Source organism: Odontesthes bonariensis, chromosome 24, assembly GCF_027942865.1.
Source record: "Odontesthes bonariensis isolate fOdoBon6 chromosome 24, fOdoBon6.hap1, whole genome shotgun sequence".
In the NCBI taxonomy this organism is placed as follows: domain Eukaryota; kingdom Metazoa; phylum Chordata; class Actinopteri; order Atheriniformes; family Atherinopsidae; genus Odontesthes; species Odontesthes bonariensis.
The window spans coordinates 8,458,066-8,475,897 of record NC_134529.1 but is presented as its reverse complement, the minus strand read 5'-3'; positions in this window follow the sequence as shown (position 1 = coordinate 8,475,897).

Below are 17,832 nucleotides of genomic sequence, written 5' to 3'. Positions count from 1 at the left end.
TATACTGGGCATGTCTAACATTCCTACCTCTCTCTGTCTCACACATTGGACTTTAATTGCATCCAGGCTGTCTAACTGATGGAGAGGGGTTTCCTTTGGGGTGTCCAAAGGGTTACACTTCCATTAACTCCAATTAGATCAACTGTGGATGTCAGAGCGGGACACTAGTACAGTATTGTACACACATTCCGGTTTCAAAATGTGCACACCCACACACTGATGCACTTGTATAGATTTGACAGTTTTCAGTAAAAAAAAAGCAATTACTGCACTCTGCCTGACTTACTTCTGTCTTCCTTGTGCCTTTGTACAACTCTCCTTCTTCTATTCCAGCTGTTATATGGCCAGTGACCAGGTTCAACATGCCAATTCATTCCTCTTTCATCACACTTTTTATTTAAGACACTTAACCTGTTTATCATCGCATTTGCATCTGCAAAATTTCCCATTGTATTAAGATAAAAGAAGACAAATGCAGAGAGGGGGATTGTTGCTGTCCAGTGAAGCACACAGGGAGATGACAACAGAGCATGGAAGTGGAGATAAGGTGAAGCTGATGTAGCGTGGTGACCCTGCTCAGAGGGCGGTGTTGACTGATGCACAGTGGTGTCATGTGCAAACAGACTCAAGTCAAACATGGGAATATCCATTTAACTCTTTCAAAGATGTAAGACAATAAATCCACCAGTGCCTATAAGAACTTTGAGCTTTCTCAGGGCAGCATAAAATCATTTCATTTATAACATTGCTGCCATGTGCATATTTGATTTAGTTGCTGTTCTATCAAGCAAAAACATTCTATTCACACCCAATGAGTACGTAATTAAGTAAATTAGTAACTATCTTTACTGTACCATAAACTTTATTGTAGGCTTATGTTGCACCTTTTTATTTCAACAGTTTAGATCGTGTTTTACAGTTCTTTGCCCTGCATCAATCATTCATGCGCACACAGTGTTCACCTGCCAGCTGGAGCAACTTGGAGTTTAATGTCTTATCTGATGACTCTAAGAAGCTTGAAGTGTAGAGGTCATTCATTACATTCACATCATGCTTTATTTTGCAGTCCTCACTTTGTTCTTTTTTCTCTCCACTCTCTCCCTCCTGCTGCATCTTCTCTGATTGCCTGACTGAGTTAAACTGATTACCTCACCTGTGACCGATTGCTCTCACACTGCCAGTTAAACGGTTTCTGCCTTCTGCTAAAGCCCCGTCTGTCCTGGTTGCCAGAGTTTCTATGTGTCCAGCATATTTATTATCCAGTATTTATTTTAAGTTTAATTTTTGAAAAAGAAAACATTGATATGCATTTCATAGCTTTCGTAGCTTCAGCATAAGCTAATGTGCAATGATTAAACATTATTTTCTAACTAAAATTAAAGAACAAGAAAGGTAAAACCTTCCATTGGTGGCAGTGGTGTGGTGGTTAGCTATGCCACCTCAGAGCAAAGAGGTTCCTTGTTTAAATCTCAGCTGGATTGTGCATGTTTTCCCTATGCCTATGTGGGATTCTCTGGTTTCATTCTGCAGTCCAAAAACATGTACGTCAGGTGAATTTGGTATTATAAATTTGACCATAGGTGTGAGGATTGTTAGTCTAGTCTGTGTTGGCCATGTGACCAAATGGTGACATGCTCAGGGTGTACCCCAACTCTTTTTCTATAACAGTGAGAACAGGCATCAGCCCCCTATAGAAACATAGAAAGTTTATCGTGACATGTAGAGTTTTTTCCCTCCTGCTTTATCAACCACGCATTCTACTTTCCTTCTGTATAAATTGTCCTCTATGCAAAAAAGAATGTACTTAAAGGGAGAAAACAATATTGGAAACTGAGGCAGAAATCATCTCATTCGGATTAAATAAAAACTGATATTTTGTTTGATACGTTACAGTATTTTCTGGCTGCTATTTAAAAAGACAAAAGTTACTTTAGATAGAATGTCTCAATACTGCAAGCTAGTTAATTATCTGGCTTTTAATATAATATTTTTTTGTATATTTTCATACTGTAGAGCTGAATTAAAATAATTTCTGTTTAATCTAATTAGTGAAAAGACCTCAGTGGCAGCCTTACACCATCATTCCGATACGTGAAACTGATACACAAGAGAGTGAAACTTTTTGTTGTGGTCAATTGGTCATTTTGCCCACTGCCACAAACCCTGTCGGCCTCATTTGTGGTTGACTGAAACTGCCCATCTCCTCAAAATGCCCCCCTCAGCCCTGCACAAACTCGCCTTGGTTAATTTCCACTCTGATAATCACAAATCGACATTGCTGTGGTAGATTAGATCTAATTCCATGGCCTCATTAAGGCTGGAGACACATTTAAGTCTTAATTTATTTTAACACATTTGCTGACGTGATTACGAGAGGCTTAACCCTTCACAGGCATCATGCTTTAAATGTCTTGAGTTGATGGGACGATGACCAGTCAGCACATTTAAAATGTATGGATTCTTTGATCACCACCATGCATGCTTTGGCGATTCAGTGAAAATTGAGAGAAATTCTTGGCTTTTTACTGTTATTTTTTCTTTCTTTTTTTTCTTTTGTGGTCCGTATCTTGAAACTGTCATTTGAAAAATTGCTTTGTCAGCACAATAAATACATGGTTGATAAAGTGTAACGCTGTAAATGTAACAATGTAATTACATAAGCTTTTAGGATCAAAATGCTTGTTGTACAAACCCTGAGACTTAAAAGGAAAAGTTTACCCAACTTATTTCATGTAAGTGAGAATGTTGATGAGTTTTCAAGATATTCGATTGAATATAATTATAACTATATGATACATGGCTTGTTCTACTTATTTCCTCAGTTGTTGTTTTTGCTTCCAAATGATGCTTGAAGTATCTTCTATAAATGTAAAATGTAGGGATTTTTTTTCTTACTTATACACTTACTTACTTACTTATACTAATTTCTTGTAATAGTTTTGTTTGACCAACAGCCAAAAGTTAAAGACATTCTGATGGTTATTCATTTATTATTCATTATTCACATAAAAAATTCAGATCTTATACCTAATGGTTATGATTGTGTTTCTTACTGTACTGAACTTTTATTATTGTTTCTTAATTAGAAGCTGCTTTGGATAAGTCACTTTTGGCATTTATATAATTACATTTATTTCAGCAATTAATTCATAATTAACCAGAAGAAAATTACCCAGATCCTGAATCATATAACTGTATACAATGATCATTTTAGTTTGCATTATGAAGGCTTTAACTTTTAAAAGATGTGGTCTTTTTTTCAGCAAAGTCCCGGCTGCACCGCTACAGAAAACCTTTCATGCAAAACTGTCAGGGCTGCCTTGAATATGTAAGACTCTATGGCAAGCACAAAATGAGTCGCTACAGGGGTCTGAAAATGTACCAGGTGAACTGAAATGTGATGTTAACTGCTGTGAGTGAGATGGCCGTCAGACACACAAGCTAAGACAGAGAGGGTGTGTGTGTGTTTGTGTCTCCAAATGCCAAGCTTGCCAAATAGAATTGAAATGAATTCCTTGAATGCCCTTGATTATTTTTCATTGGAATAATATATGTTGCAGTGACAAGTATAATAATTAACTACAATGATTGGTAAATGATACAACTGCACTTAATTTTTACAGAATTTAATACATGTCTTTACTATAGTCTAGAGGCTAAATAATTGAGCCACTTTTGACACCTCAGCTGACTAAGCTTTTTCTCCCTTGTGGCCATAAACTCCTGGAGCCTATAATTATGAAGGTGGATGACAGCTAATTTCAGTGCCTCTTTAAAAGGTCAGTATTTGTTTTTTTTTCTCTTCGGAGCTGATTGACTCTAACACCAAAGTGTACAGTAGATGAAAGACACTGACCATGATTGTACCACCACTTCCCCTCTTACTGCTGGTTGCTCTGATGTTACCCTGTCATTTTCAGTCTGCCATCCCAACGCAAGCAAATTAGGTTAAAATTAGGTGTCTGTTGTCTGAATTTAAGCAGCCAATGTTTTGGATTGTGATTTGCTGGTTTTGTATGTATCCTATTTATACCCAGCCATCAGCGGTGCACCTTTTTCCAGAAAACAGTAAACTGAAAGACAGAAAGCTGCAAATAACGTACGAATAATATACTGTACTCTCTAAATCAATGCATGGCAGCACATAATATAGGCGTCACTGGTTCTATGGATGGCTGTGGTCTCCCCCAGATGGGTAATAATGGCACAGCCCAACAGTAAGTACTAAACAAGGCAACAAAAAATCTAAATGATGACTAAATTTTATTTTTGTGAAAAATCAGTATCCAGCACATCAACCCTAAATGCGACCAATTATTTTTTACCAAAAGAGACAAATATCCATTGGTAAAATAAAAAAAAAGGAATTTAATCTTCAGACTCGTCATGGTCGCTGGTTAGTCCAATGACCATTGTGTCATCTGTAAACTTAAGGAGTTTAACAGATGGGTCACCTGAGGTGAGGTCATTCGTATACATACAGTGAGAATCCCTGGGGGGGGGCGGCGCCATTGCTAACTGCCCCGATGCGATTTTTCCCAGACTCACCTGCTGTCAGTCAAAAAGTTTGTGATCCACTGTGATGTGGGGGCTGGCATGGTGAGCTAGGTAAGCTTAGAGAGGAGCACGTCAGGGACGATGGTGTTGAACGTCGAGGAGAAATCCACAAACAGGATCCTGGCCCATGTTGTTGAGGTGTCAAGGTGTTGTAGGATGTAGTAGAGACCCATGTTGATTGTATCATCTGCTGACCTTTTTGCCCGGTAGGTAAACTGCAGAGGTCTAGCACAGGTTCTGTAATATCCTGCGGGTGGGTCAAAACCAATCACTCAAAGCATTTCATGACCACAGATATCAGAGCAACTGGCCTGTAGTCATTTAATCTGGTTTCTTGGGGACCAGGACGACTGTGGAGCGCTTGAAGCAGAAGGGAACATCGCATTGCTCCTTAGTTTGGTAACTTTGGCTCCTCCAGCCAAGCATCTCCTTCTCACATTTCCTTTGCATTTTCATTGGGAAGATTTGCAATACATGCATGTTAGAGATGCAAATGATGAGAGGTAAAGAGAAGATAGAATTAAACTGCTCCTCATTTCCTCATTATTTCATTAACACTTAGTGTTAGCTCTCCACTTACTGCCCGATAATTAGGTTAATTGCAGGTTATCTTGTCTGAAAGCCCGTTGGGCTCAGGTTCCCTTTGCCTTGCTTGCTGCTTCATTTGGCAAGCAGTTCCTCGTCATTTCTGCCATTGTGATATTTATCCCATACAAATGTGCTCCTTGCCTCTGCCTGCTCAGCTTTCAGCCACTCTCAGCTTCTGCTCTACTTTCACCATCATCTCTCCTTCACTGAGCATTCCGTTAACCTTTTGTAATCTGGCTCACAATTTCTGATTCACACAGTTCAACACATTCTTAGGCTTTTCTAAATCTAGTTGTAAAAGCTTTGACTGACAATTTCTGATTCTGAGGTCTGAAGATTTTCTTTTGGACAGCTATCTCATATTTGAATGCATCTCCACATTTTTTAGGATCTGTAGCTGTACATCTATGCAGAAACAATTCTTTCAGTTATCTTTGTTGGAGACAGGGGGTTACATTTCCATAAGCCGTGCATGGTTCACCCACTTTTTAAAGAACAACATATCGTCTGTGTGCATATGGTAGCTACGGTAGTGCATAACGAGCCCACTGTTCTCCTAAGCTGCCATGTTCTGAGCAGGAGTCTGTAAGTTCCCAGAGGAATGTTAGTAATTAGCTCAGTAAGCACAAGCTTTAGGGAATCTGAAGAAAAACAGACTTTATTGCCAAGTAAAAGTCTTCTATCTGTACTACTTTGGAATTTCTAAAAATTATGGTTTAATTGTGATGTGACAGTTCACAACATCAACAGGTTAGTATGTGGAGTTGTAAAAGCATTGTCAGGGAGGAAGATTAGAAAACCAGAATAAAGATTCAAATTAAGGCTCAATATAATCTCATTTCTAAATGTTGCCAAGTGGACTCTTTTTAAACGTTTGATTTTCTATCTATATATATATATATATATATATATATATATAGACACATATATAAAACTCAAGGCCTGTTAAAGCGATTAGATTAGAGTCCTTCGGTTGAGTGTGGGTTTTCTAAAATCAAAATTGAAACAAAAGGCTCATATTTTCAGTGTGTTACAAATGGAAACTGTTTCAGTCTTTTAAAGTCATTTAACTAAGTCTGGAGCAGTTTGAAGCCTTTAACAGATGTCTTTATCTATAGCAGTATAAATGATATATCGTGTGTGTCAAGACAAAATGAGGAGATTGATTTCAAGAATCATGACTGAATTTTGTAATGAACTTCAAAAACTAAACTTTTTGCTTTGTATGAATCAGTTCCAATGAAAAGGGACAACCCGTTGAGGCTAAAATGCAGACCAACAGGCTGGCAGGTGAGGCAAATAAACTTTAGCAACATAACTGAAAGTGCAGTCTATAAAACATGCATCCAAAACATAGAGCTGAGTGGGGCAGGAACAAATTCAAGTTGACATATGATAAACAGACAATAAAAACAAAGAAAAGAATCTGGCAAGGCACAAAGGAAATACTGGTATATGAGTACTGCAGAAAGATAACGACTAATAGAAAACATGTGTGCAAATTAGCGAACCAGGACCAGGTGAATGACGGGGCAAAAAGCAAGACAAACTGGAATTATTAAAGGAACAAACTTTGAACTATAAAAAAAGGATACAGAACACAGAAATACTGTAAGTTAGATACAAATCTTGCACAGAACATCAGCAAAACAAAAGCAATGAACAAAATAAACTAAGATAGACAGTTACAAGCCTTCTTTATAACTATTCTTGTAAATGATCTTCTTCACCAATTGCTCACTGATTAAATAATTGTTTAAGAAATATGTAGATTTAATATGGGATATATCATCATTTTCATGATACTAAAAGTGTTCAATTCGCTTGGTAAATCGGTATAAAAAATATCTTAAGATAAGAGAGAACACTAACTGCCATTCGATACTTGAACACAAACAAAAACAATGAAAAAGATTTGATCAGAGCTCCATCGTCTTTTTACTTCAGTCATCAGTGAAAAGGTAACGAGTAATTTTGACAGATCAGTCAGGTGTACTTGTAACATGACCGATCGATTCAGGCACTTCTACATCCTCAGTCTCTTTTTCTAAAAAGAAATGTGGACAGGCGTGTTTGATAGAATCTTAAAATCCTACAGTCTTGACAAATGGAAGATGACTTCTGGAGATCACAGTCACTCATGTTTTTCATTTTGAGTAAGCACTTGGTTTTCTTCCACCTCACCAGAGACCCATGATGCAATTTCTTATTTTCATTTAGACTCATTTGTATTACAAGTGTCTTTGTAAGGACCATTGTTAAGATGACATAATCCTCATGGGATCACTATGATATTCTGCAGAGGTTTTTCTGGATTTTGAGCACAATACCTGTGCCAGTTACTTTCTTAAAGCATCTATGAGCTTTCATTGTTTGTGAGTGTGTAAAAGGAGAGCCCAGAAACTAGGTAGATCTCTATTGCTGTATCTACTCAGAATGGTGTACTTGTCAGTATTCCCACTCGCTTTCAAAAATGACAAAAAGTGGCAGTGAACAGTCTTTTTTTTTCCACAATAAGGAGCAGTGTCACATGAGACAAGGACGATGCTTTCTCACTCATGATTGAACAGTAGCCAGACAAATGCGACTGTCATGACTCAGCAAGTGGATGAATTCACACCAACACAAAATACCTTAAACCCTACCTTGCTTCTCTCTCAGGCTTCACCAAGTAAAGAGGATCCTGAAGACGAAGCCTGTGTGTATGTGTCCATTATCAAAGCAACCCATCTCCCCTTGGTGCTGAGTGCTTCTCTGAGGTGTACAGTATAGCTAGCCAGTCAGAACAGAGAAAGGACCCCATTCTTCTAGCTCTCCTGACTCACAGCAAAAGTGCAGCACTACCTCAAGCTCTGGTTTCTGTGCTCCTTTTGTCTCGCGCCACCGAATGGGGACACAAAATGGGTCCGGAGGGAACTCAACACCGCACCATCACATTTCTCATTGCCCTTGTAAAAACTACAGTCACAAGAATTAAACACGGAGAACTGTTATTATGAAGATAGAATTCATACAACTGTTGAATTATGGACTTAATAACTCATTGTTCCAGAATCTTTAACTTTTACTATTAACGTGATTTCAAATAAAACACTACCACCTCCTTGTAACCTTTCAAATAGGTATTTCCCGCTTATACTTGAAACTGTCCCAGGAGGGCTGCATAGTAAAGCAATGCCACTGACCCAGTAATGTGAGCAGAATGCTTTTCTCTGAGTAGATCTGCTCTACAAGCACTGGACCAGAATATTACAGAGGTCTAATGCAGTGGAAGCTTGTAACTGGAGCTTTTTGGTGAAGGAATGTTGCTGGTAAACATAGATTTGCACTTAGATATGTGCGGTACCAAATCTGACCTTCACTATCAAAGGGATACGGTACCTGCGCGAGGTTGCATACCAGCAGCTTATTCCAAAGTCATTCTGAAGTATTTTCTTTCAAGCAAACAACAAACTCACCATATCTTGCGAACCTTATTCTATACCGACAGCGTCCGACTGAATTTTTTTGCCTTTGTGTTTGTTCTCAATTTGTTCTTTCCTAGTTCTGTTTAGCCAACTGTGCTCCTCCTCGGAGCAGTCCAACAAAAAGCAAAAGCAAAAGCATCAGTGGGGATATATACTGTGTAAGCAGTTAAGAAACTGCCTTAACTGCTGTATATTTTCTTAGAAAAGAGTCATTTTGAGAAATGGATTGACAGGTTGGGAAAATCTAAGAAAAAAAAAACTAGGGATCCATGATACAGACGTTGGTCATCTGCTTGTTTTTGAAAATCTCTCCCTGTGCAAGTGCACCCAACATATTTTTACTGGACTGTCATGTTAGCTCAGCAGGCAGGCTGCAGTGTTCAAAGAGTTTGCTAAAGCTCTTATTGCTCCTGATGACAAACAGTCAAGCCACATACTACATTAACAATTATGAGTTCCCCAGCTGTGACCATGTCGCAGAAAGCTGCATAACTTTGTTCAAAGTCAGATGAACAGCTTGTTGCACAACATTTCGACCATCACCGTTTGGAACAGTACAGTGTCTTATCATTTTAACTGAACCGAGGATGGATGAGAAATATTCTACATGCCGGTAGTAATTTTGGGGTTTGAACACAAGCTGTGCTATAGCAGGTTTGTTGTTGATGCTGTACTTTAGAACAGGAAACATAATCAGAACTCTGAGTGACGCTTGACTCCCTGGCCTGCTGGGTGTCACTCACATCCTCCAGGTGTCCGGTAATGAGCGTCTTCTGACTCAGAAGTGTTGTCACTGAGGTGGCATCTTAGATCTTTCATAGTCGGACATTTTTAACATTCCATCTTAGCCTACTCCCAACTTGAAGGCTTTCAGGTGCAGCCCATAAATGGACTTAAGCAAGACGAGCCAACCAACAGAAACAGCATGTTAGTGTGATAAAGGCTCTTGTGAAGTAGATGTCTGCTGTGTTTATACTAAGTACTCATATTGACACCCACTATGGCCTAGTTGATACATTTTTATGGGGCCAATGGAATTACCAGCTTTCAGTGGGTAAAATCATTTTTATATTGGCCTAATCAAGACATTTTTATGTATACAAACAGAATGACACAGTCGTACTGACAAAGGAAAACAGCGTGGCTATGTCTTACAATGAAAAGCAGCTGATAAAACATAAATTATGGGGAATGAAAATGTCACAGAGAGCTGCAACTGAAGTGTATTGGTTATTCCTGACTTTCCTGACCTACTTTAAGGGTAAACCAGCTGCCAAATTGCACCATCCCACATATGTCAGTTCAGTGAAGTCTCAGCTTCATCCTACATTTGATCCCTCCAGTGAAACATGAATGAAACACAGGTGTCTCTATCTCGACCATTTGCATCCCTGGTTCTCACGCAATTCTCATCTGTACGGAGGTTTAGTGTCTGTGTGAAGATCAGTCTGCCACAGCTATCCCCAATATTTCACACCTTTGTGTGGAGAGTGTGAGCTAGCTGAATTGCTGTCAAAAAGACAGGTAATACTAGACATCATGTAGGCAGTCCTGCATACCTATAAATACTCAAACGAGACACAATTTTCTATTTTTAGGAAATACATTGTGTGTCAAGCAGCCAACTTTTTAGATGTCTGTTTGAGACAGAAATACTGAAGCTGAATAAAAGCTCTTAATGGAAAATTGTGGAAATAACATCTACTCTATAGCCTCTTTTATATGCCTTTTCAAGTCATGACTTTATTATGCAACAAGTTGTGGGAAAGAACAGAGGGAAAGAGCGTAGGACAAAGTTGATAAGCTGGCAAGGGAGGCAGTAACCGAGTGGACATTGTATACACTGTGCACATGCATCACAAATGTATAAGCACACATGGAATGGTCAGGGATATATACATATTTCAAGTCTTTCCCTTTGACTACTAGTAAATAATAATCCAAGGGGCAAATCTTCCTGGTATCTTTTGAAGTCACGAATACGTGTCAAGTTGCTGTTTGATTATTTGTCCTGGTTAACTTAATTTGAATTTGGTTTTATTCAGTAAGTTGGTGATTTTTTTTTTAAACTGTAACATTATGAGCCTATGTTTGCTACACTTTCACAAAAACCAATTGCTCGTATACACGATGCAAATGGAGAAACCTGACAATTTTACAATTAGAACAAATCATACATTCAAACTGAGTAGCTTTATTATAAAAAGAAAAATGATTCACAACTGATTCACTACCCTTTGATGTTCTTCTAAACCACTGCAGGTGACTCGCTGGCTCTAGCAGTCATTACTAGACCTGTGATTCTACAGTGATGCTAATCTGCAGCTGTGTCATACTGATACAAACAGTAGAGGTGTACTGAATGGGCAAACGGTATCTTTGCTGGGGCAGGGTCTCTATGTCTGAACCTCAGTCTGTAACCCAACACTCGGCCAAGGCCGGGAGGAATTACAGGCTGGAGGATAAACAGAAGCTGTGGCACAGTAGCAGGGCGTGCTCCCTTCAGGAAATTAAAAGCCACTGCCTCTTCCTTCAGTCTGCCCACCTTCTCTCATCTGCTGCCAACTCACTTAATGAATAGCACACTAATAGTGTCTCAGGTCATTCTATACGGTTGTCTATATGTGACACTGGCCCTCATACAGTGCCATGCAAGTATAAAAATGAATACTGTAATTACTAAAATCATCCATTGCCCCAAAAGAGATCAGAAAGTTTCGGAAACATGAAACACTACTTAAGAATGTCTTAAAGGTTGTTTGCTATAGTTGGTAGGTGCATTGTCAAGACATGCAGTCAGAAGCACTTATTTGAAAGCTGCCTTTGTTAATGTATGATTTATGTTATGATGATTCCACATGACAAGGAAATGCCAAAAATACACTCTGTTGCGTACATAGTGAGGATTGCTTGCCTCATCCACACCTTTCTTGCAGTCATAATTGGATCAGGATGAGACATATTTCCTGTTGTAAGTTGTAATGTTTTTTCCTGGTTATTTTTGCTAGATTGCTGTCCTCAGAAAGTATGTTTCAATTTATGATTTCAAAAACCTCTTCGTTCAAGATGAGACTTCTAGGGCGTTCTTACTTTTTTAAGTAAGAGTAGAGAAGAATTTTGATGCAGAAATACGCAAATACTCTTTTATTTTTTAAGCAAATTGTTAAATAAAAGTCTAATTAAAAAAGGATTTAAGCTTGTGAAAACAGAAATTATTGGTTTTTGCATGTTTTTTAACATGCTAAAACAAAGTCAGATGAAAATGTACCAGATGATAATAAAACTTAGAGAATGTATGACAGGAAAAAAACCCCACATGGGATGGAATTCATTTTAGATCACTAATTTCTAAGTACAGTTTAGAAGAAATAAAATAATTCCAGTCGTATACCTGGAGTTTTCCAACATGGTCTTTTTTTTGGTTGCTTGGGAAAACACTTTTTCTGCCAGACTTATAACCAAAAGACGATGGAGAAAATACAAGCAACACGTCACGCAGATGTGAGTAAACGAACCAAACAAACATACGACTAGCTTTAGTCCATAACTTGAAACTTAAGATAGAATTGTGATTTTTATTTTGGGACTCGTAAATGAAGAAAAACTAATAGTGAGCATTTTATTTTTCCTCAGTTTATCTTGCATTTCATTACCAGTCAACAACATGAAGACAATGTACAACTTTCCATCGTGATGTTAGAAGATAGAGTTTTTCACATGTTGATATACAGTGTGTCAAAAGTGATAAAGACCACTTTTGTTCCATCAACATATTTAAGTTCATCAGGTTCAGGCAGCACACGGGTCGGAGGTCGGAGCACATTCTGGTTAGAGATCCTGTCATGTTTGCCAACAATCACAGAAATTGTATTGTTCTCTTGAGGGAATTATTCTATTTTATGAAGGCTTACAGAAGGGAATTACAGAAAAGTAGTCAAAGTGTTTATGTGATTACATGGCATTTATGTAAGCCTGACATAATCAAAGGAACCATTTCTTTGTTCACCAATGCAGAGTGGTGGTTTGAAGCTGCCGTGGGGCCTCGGATCCAGAAGGCCAAATGTTCCGAAAATCCTGTTTTTTCATTCAAGTGTCCCTGAAGAGTTTTCCATTTGAAATGGACATAGAACAATGACATACAGCTGTTTTAATGAAACTTAAAACTTCTCAAGGGGTGATTTTTGTATAACAAGCATGAAGCACCGTTAAGAACCGTTTGATATTGTAAGCATTTACTTTTAAAAGAAATAGCAGAAACAGGAATGACTAGTTTTACCTTCTCTGTTTAACTGAAAAAAGCAAAAAGATATCCATGCAAATCACACTATATTTAATCCGTGTTAATGGACAAGTTTAATACAAGTTAATCATGATGTCAAATTGCAGGTAACCTGAGTCACACCCGTCATTTTTGTTCATACCCTTAAATACAGCCCATAATGGCGTCCTGTAAAGTTCCGCTCTTACTGGTGACAGGAGGTAAATACAATTAATGTAAGCATTTCCACATCAGTGTAGACACCATTATCAGGTATTTTCTTTCAAGCCGGAAAATCCTTAGAAAGAGGTTTTAAGGGGTGGTTGGATGGCATGTTTCCACGTTGATGTTCACTTCTGAGTTTTGTTCAGTAAATAACAAAACAACACTTTACCCATACACTTTTGTGACTTCCTGGTTGTGTTTTTGAATCTGGTGTGGGAGCAGACAGCAGATGAAAACATCTGTAGCAGGACACAGGTGAGGAGAGAATCAGTGAACGTGAGCTACCTATCTCATCTATTAAATTATTGAATTATTAGATCTATTAAATTAGTATTTCCAATTAAATCCTTCAGATGCACAAGCAGGCCTAACTCGTATTTCTTTTTACTCTTTTATATCTGTCTTCTAAAACCTTTTGTTTCTGTCCTCCACTTTTTGTCAGTTTCTGTCAAACTGTCTGCTGTGGGAAAGTGGCAGCATAGTTCTACTCGTCTATAACTACATGTTTGTAATTATGCAGGCAATTCAGCATGACGCGTTCACTGTCGACAAGAATGCTATTCAGTGCCAAAATAAAGAGCTCTGCTCAATATGAGTTTGTCAGATAAAAATAGATCAATTCAGAAAATATGAAAACCACTCTTAAACGCAATGAATCGAAACACGGTCATGCATACGTGTTGATGCCAGCGTCGTGCCCACTGCAACCATGTTGCCATATTCTCTAGGAAATAGTAAAAATTTATCAGTATATAAAGAATGTACTAAGATTTTGGACAAACCAAGAAAGACTTGCATTATTTTTTATTCCAATAAATTATACATTGTATGGAATTTTTTGGATGCAGTACAACACTAGGTTCCCTGAGTATGCCTCAACTCCTTATCTGATGTTTTACATCAGCCTCGACAGAAGTATTCAATCTAAGGTAGCAAATGGCCAATTAGCACATAATTGCAGAAGCACCATAAGAAGTTATTTCTCAACTGTTTAGTTATGTTTACATGTTGATGATAACATAAACACAGCCTTACATTTTCCCTACATGAATAAAACAATTGCCACTTATGGGATCAATTGCTTGATAGCAATATCAATAACACATTAATATAGATAAATCTAATATGAATAAATATTTTGTCATAATGATTAGTTACATGACTGTACTTAATCTCCTATTAAAATCAAAGCAATTAAAAAAAAGTTGCCCAAAGAAAAGTTTTTAAAATGCAGATACACTGCACACAAATTAAACTCGACTGGCCCAGCGTTCCCTTTATTCCCTTTCACTTTATTTAATATGTAGTCATCGCATATGAGCACAAATGTGTTCTTTGACAGTCAAGAGAGTTGTTCTTTGCCTTTTTATGCCTTAAATACTGTCTCTTGGTCCCTGCATATACTGTAGATGTTTGCAATGGCAAGCATGTGCAGAACCTGAGAGTACAGATGACTCAAGATGTTACATAACCACTTGGGTGATTAAAGAGATGATTTTAACTGCTCTGTTGCCTGCAGCTGTTTTTGTCTGTGAAACACGAGAGTGCAGGTGTCACTGGGGTTTTATTTTGATCCCACACCGCACACCCTGGTAACTATTACTGAAAACAAATGCCATAACCAAACCTCCTCCCAGCCTTGTTTTCACCAAATCATTATTGTTCAAGAAAATGTTATTCTGTTCTAATTTGAGTATCAGACACTGTATGTACAGGTGTTATTCAAGAGTTCCTGTGCTTACAGAGGTGGCTGGTGGAGAAAAGCCACTGTATTAAGTGGGGGGTCCTCCATCTTAACGCTTCAACACCTCTATACACAGCAGCATAAAGCAAAGCGATGTTAAATGACAGACGGATTAAATGGGAGGCCAGATCAGATGAAGTATTTCAGGTTTGAAGCCTGAGGTTTGAGGCCAGTTGTGGCAAATGGTCTGTATGTGGTGAGCGGTCTTTCTGTATCACTGGAGTTAAATGCAGCAGTCGTAACTCCAGGGCGGAGGGCCTCTGTGCTATTCATCAGCACTTTGCATTAGCCACTACACTTCAAGAGTAATGCAAGTAACCTTTTTCTGCAAAAGGAGCATTTTGTGGTCCCATTAAAGAAGCAGGGTGTAAGCAGTCAGGTATTTGTGCACCTGTGCTCTGTCATTATTTAAAGCTGGTGTGGTAAGTGATAATGGGTGCAGCCTGCGACCAGAAGCCTGCCAATTTGAAGTCCTGGTCTTGCTGGGATTGTCGTTTGCATTTCATCCTGGGGGTAACACGCTTGTTTTTTTTAAAAAACACAAAAGGCGTCTTTAAGCATCTTCTAGAACTCTAAGCTACAAAAGCTATTTCAATCATTTGAACAATTTTTCTTTTTTTGTTTCTGCTGGACAGAAAACCCACATGACTTTGCAAGCTTGTGTTTTATTTGCTCCATTAAAGTGCATCGGACCCCCCACCTGTTCAAACAATTTCCCCCTGGCATTGCCCCAGCTTAGCCAGCCATAAAAGTTTTTCTAGTTTAGGTGGGTTTAATATATTACTGTACAGCGCAGGGCTGTCGGAGCTGCCGCTGATGTGAAATTCTTTCTTGAAAGCCTCTGTTGTGTCAGTTTTAGAAGAAAGGGACAGTAGGACTGATTGGCAGCGCTCAAATGCTTACAGAGGCATTTTGGTTTTGGCCTGTTGATGCCTTGAATTAAGAGGTTCCAGACTAAATCCCATTGGTACATTCTTTTTGCTGTTCCTACCATTTTATAGATAATATGATGGTTGTTTGAATTAAGAAAACAGTCATTTGATTTTGATAACAATTATTCAAATTAATGAATTAATAAAATGATTACAAATGACTGTGTCTTATTGGCTTGAAGGTAAAGTATCTAATATAAATGTTCCAAAAAATCACGTTGTTACTGCCTTACTCTCATCTCTTTCCAACTAAAAGGAAGATATATAATTTACATTTATATTCAAAGTTGGTCATTTAGCAGACACTTTTACCCAAAGCGAAACCCTGACTTAAGATTTTAGTGCTAATTCTCCTTAAAAGGCAGAAGGTAAGTACAACGTGAGGAAGTGCAAACTAAAACAGTTGGATGTGGTTTGTTGTTAGAGGTGTTCTGTTCAAACAAGGACAACCTGGACTGAAACAGCTTCAAGCATCTGGATGATCTGATTGAGTTTAGATAGCTGGATACAGACCCAGAGATCATGTTCCAGTCAAGCATTAGAGACTTGGTTGGCATTTAATGACCACAGATGGCCAGTGGAGTTCAATTAGCAGTGGAGTGACAAAGTTCGTTATATGAGCACCAGACATGCTGCTGCATTCTGGGCCGACAGTGGAAATTTAACAGGGCACGTTTGCAGACTAGAATCAACAAAATCTAGAAATCAACAAACTCAAATAATGTTAGATCATTTGTGTATGATATGAGTTTATAAACTGGTGTGGCAGCCCTCACATCCTGACACGTCTTAAGAGTAAACATGTAGGTGTTTGTAGACAGCTGGCAGAGACGTATACAGCTGGTGTTAAGATGTTTAGTCTTCAGCGTTGCTGCATTGTAATTGTAATAATCCATCATAACCCATGTCAGGCTGTCCTTGTCAGCCACAATTAGAATTCCTGGATGAAATAAAAGCCCAAACTTTATAGTGTAGCCCGTAAATGTCTTTCTCCATCTCTCCATGTTTTTGTAAATTAAAACAAACAGTGAGTCATCCAGTAGTTACTTCGTAAAATGCTCTTAGCGAACAATTCTAAACAAATTATGTCCGGTCAGTCTTTGCTCAGTTTAATAACCTTGGCACTGAGGAAAAGCTCTTCATTTAGAATAAACTGAAGAGGAGCTTGTCTTTTTTAATGGAAATATTTTGACACTATGGGTAAAGAGTTACAGAAACGCAAACATATATAAAAAAAATCAATCTGCAGGAGATCTGACACAGGAGGGAGTTTCATTCCTCCTCCTACTTTATAGCTGGAAGTCCCATGTTTGTGTGTCATTATGCCTATTACCTAAATTAATTTGAACTGTAAAGTGTGTGTATAAGTTTAAGGTTCAACTCCCGGCTGGGGCCTTTTTGTGTGGAGTTTGCATGTTCTCCCCGTGTCGCGTGGGTTCTCTCACTTGCTCCCTCTCTCCAAAAACATGCATGTTAGGTTAATTGGTGTCTCTAAAATTGTCCTTAGGAGTGAGTGTGAGCGTGTGTGGTTGTTTGTCTCGTTTGTCTCTGTGTGGCCCTGTGATGGATTGGCGGCCTGTCCAGGGTGTACCTCGCCTCTCGCCCGATTACCGCTGGGATAGACTCCAGCCTGGTTTTTTCAGTGGGTATAGAGAATAGATGGATGGATGGAAGTGTGTGTATAGCCACTCTTTGGGACGCAGTCATTTGGTAAATAATGGCGCATTATGTTGTGAGAATAATGGGTCCTCACGTTTGTTACAATCGCTGGGTTTCAGATTGGGTCGCTTTTTTTCTTTACTGGGTACAGATCACATTGAGAGAAGCTTTTCATAAATTCATTTTAGTTTGTTTTCAAACTTTTAAACCTATGACATTATTCAACTTTTGGACATCCTGATCATTTATATCACAACAGTGATATTGTGAGAAGAAAAGCGGTGTATTATAAACACAAATGGCTTATTTTAGTCCCTGAAAATGAAAATAAACTGGAGGGGCAGATGTTCATGTTACATTCCTCATGTGGCCTTTATTATAGACATGACACTTGCCCCCAAG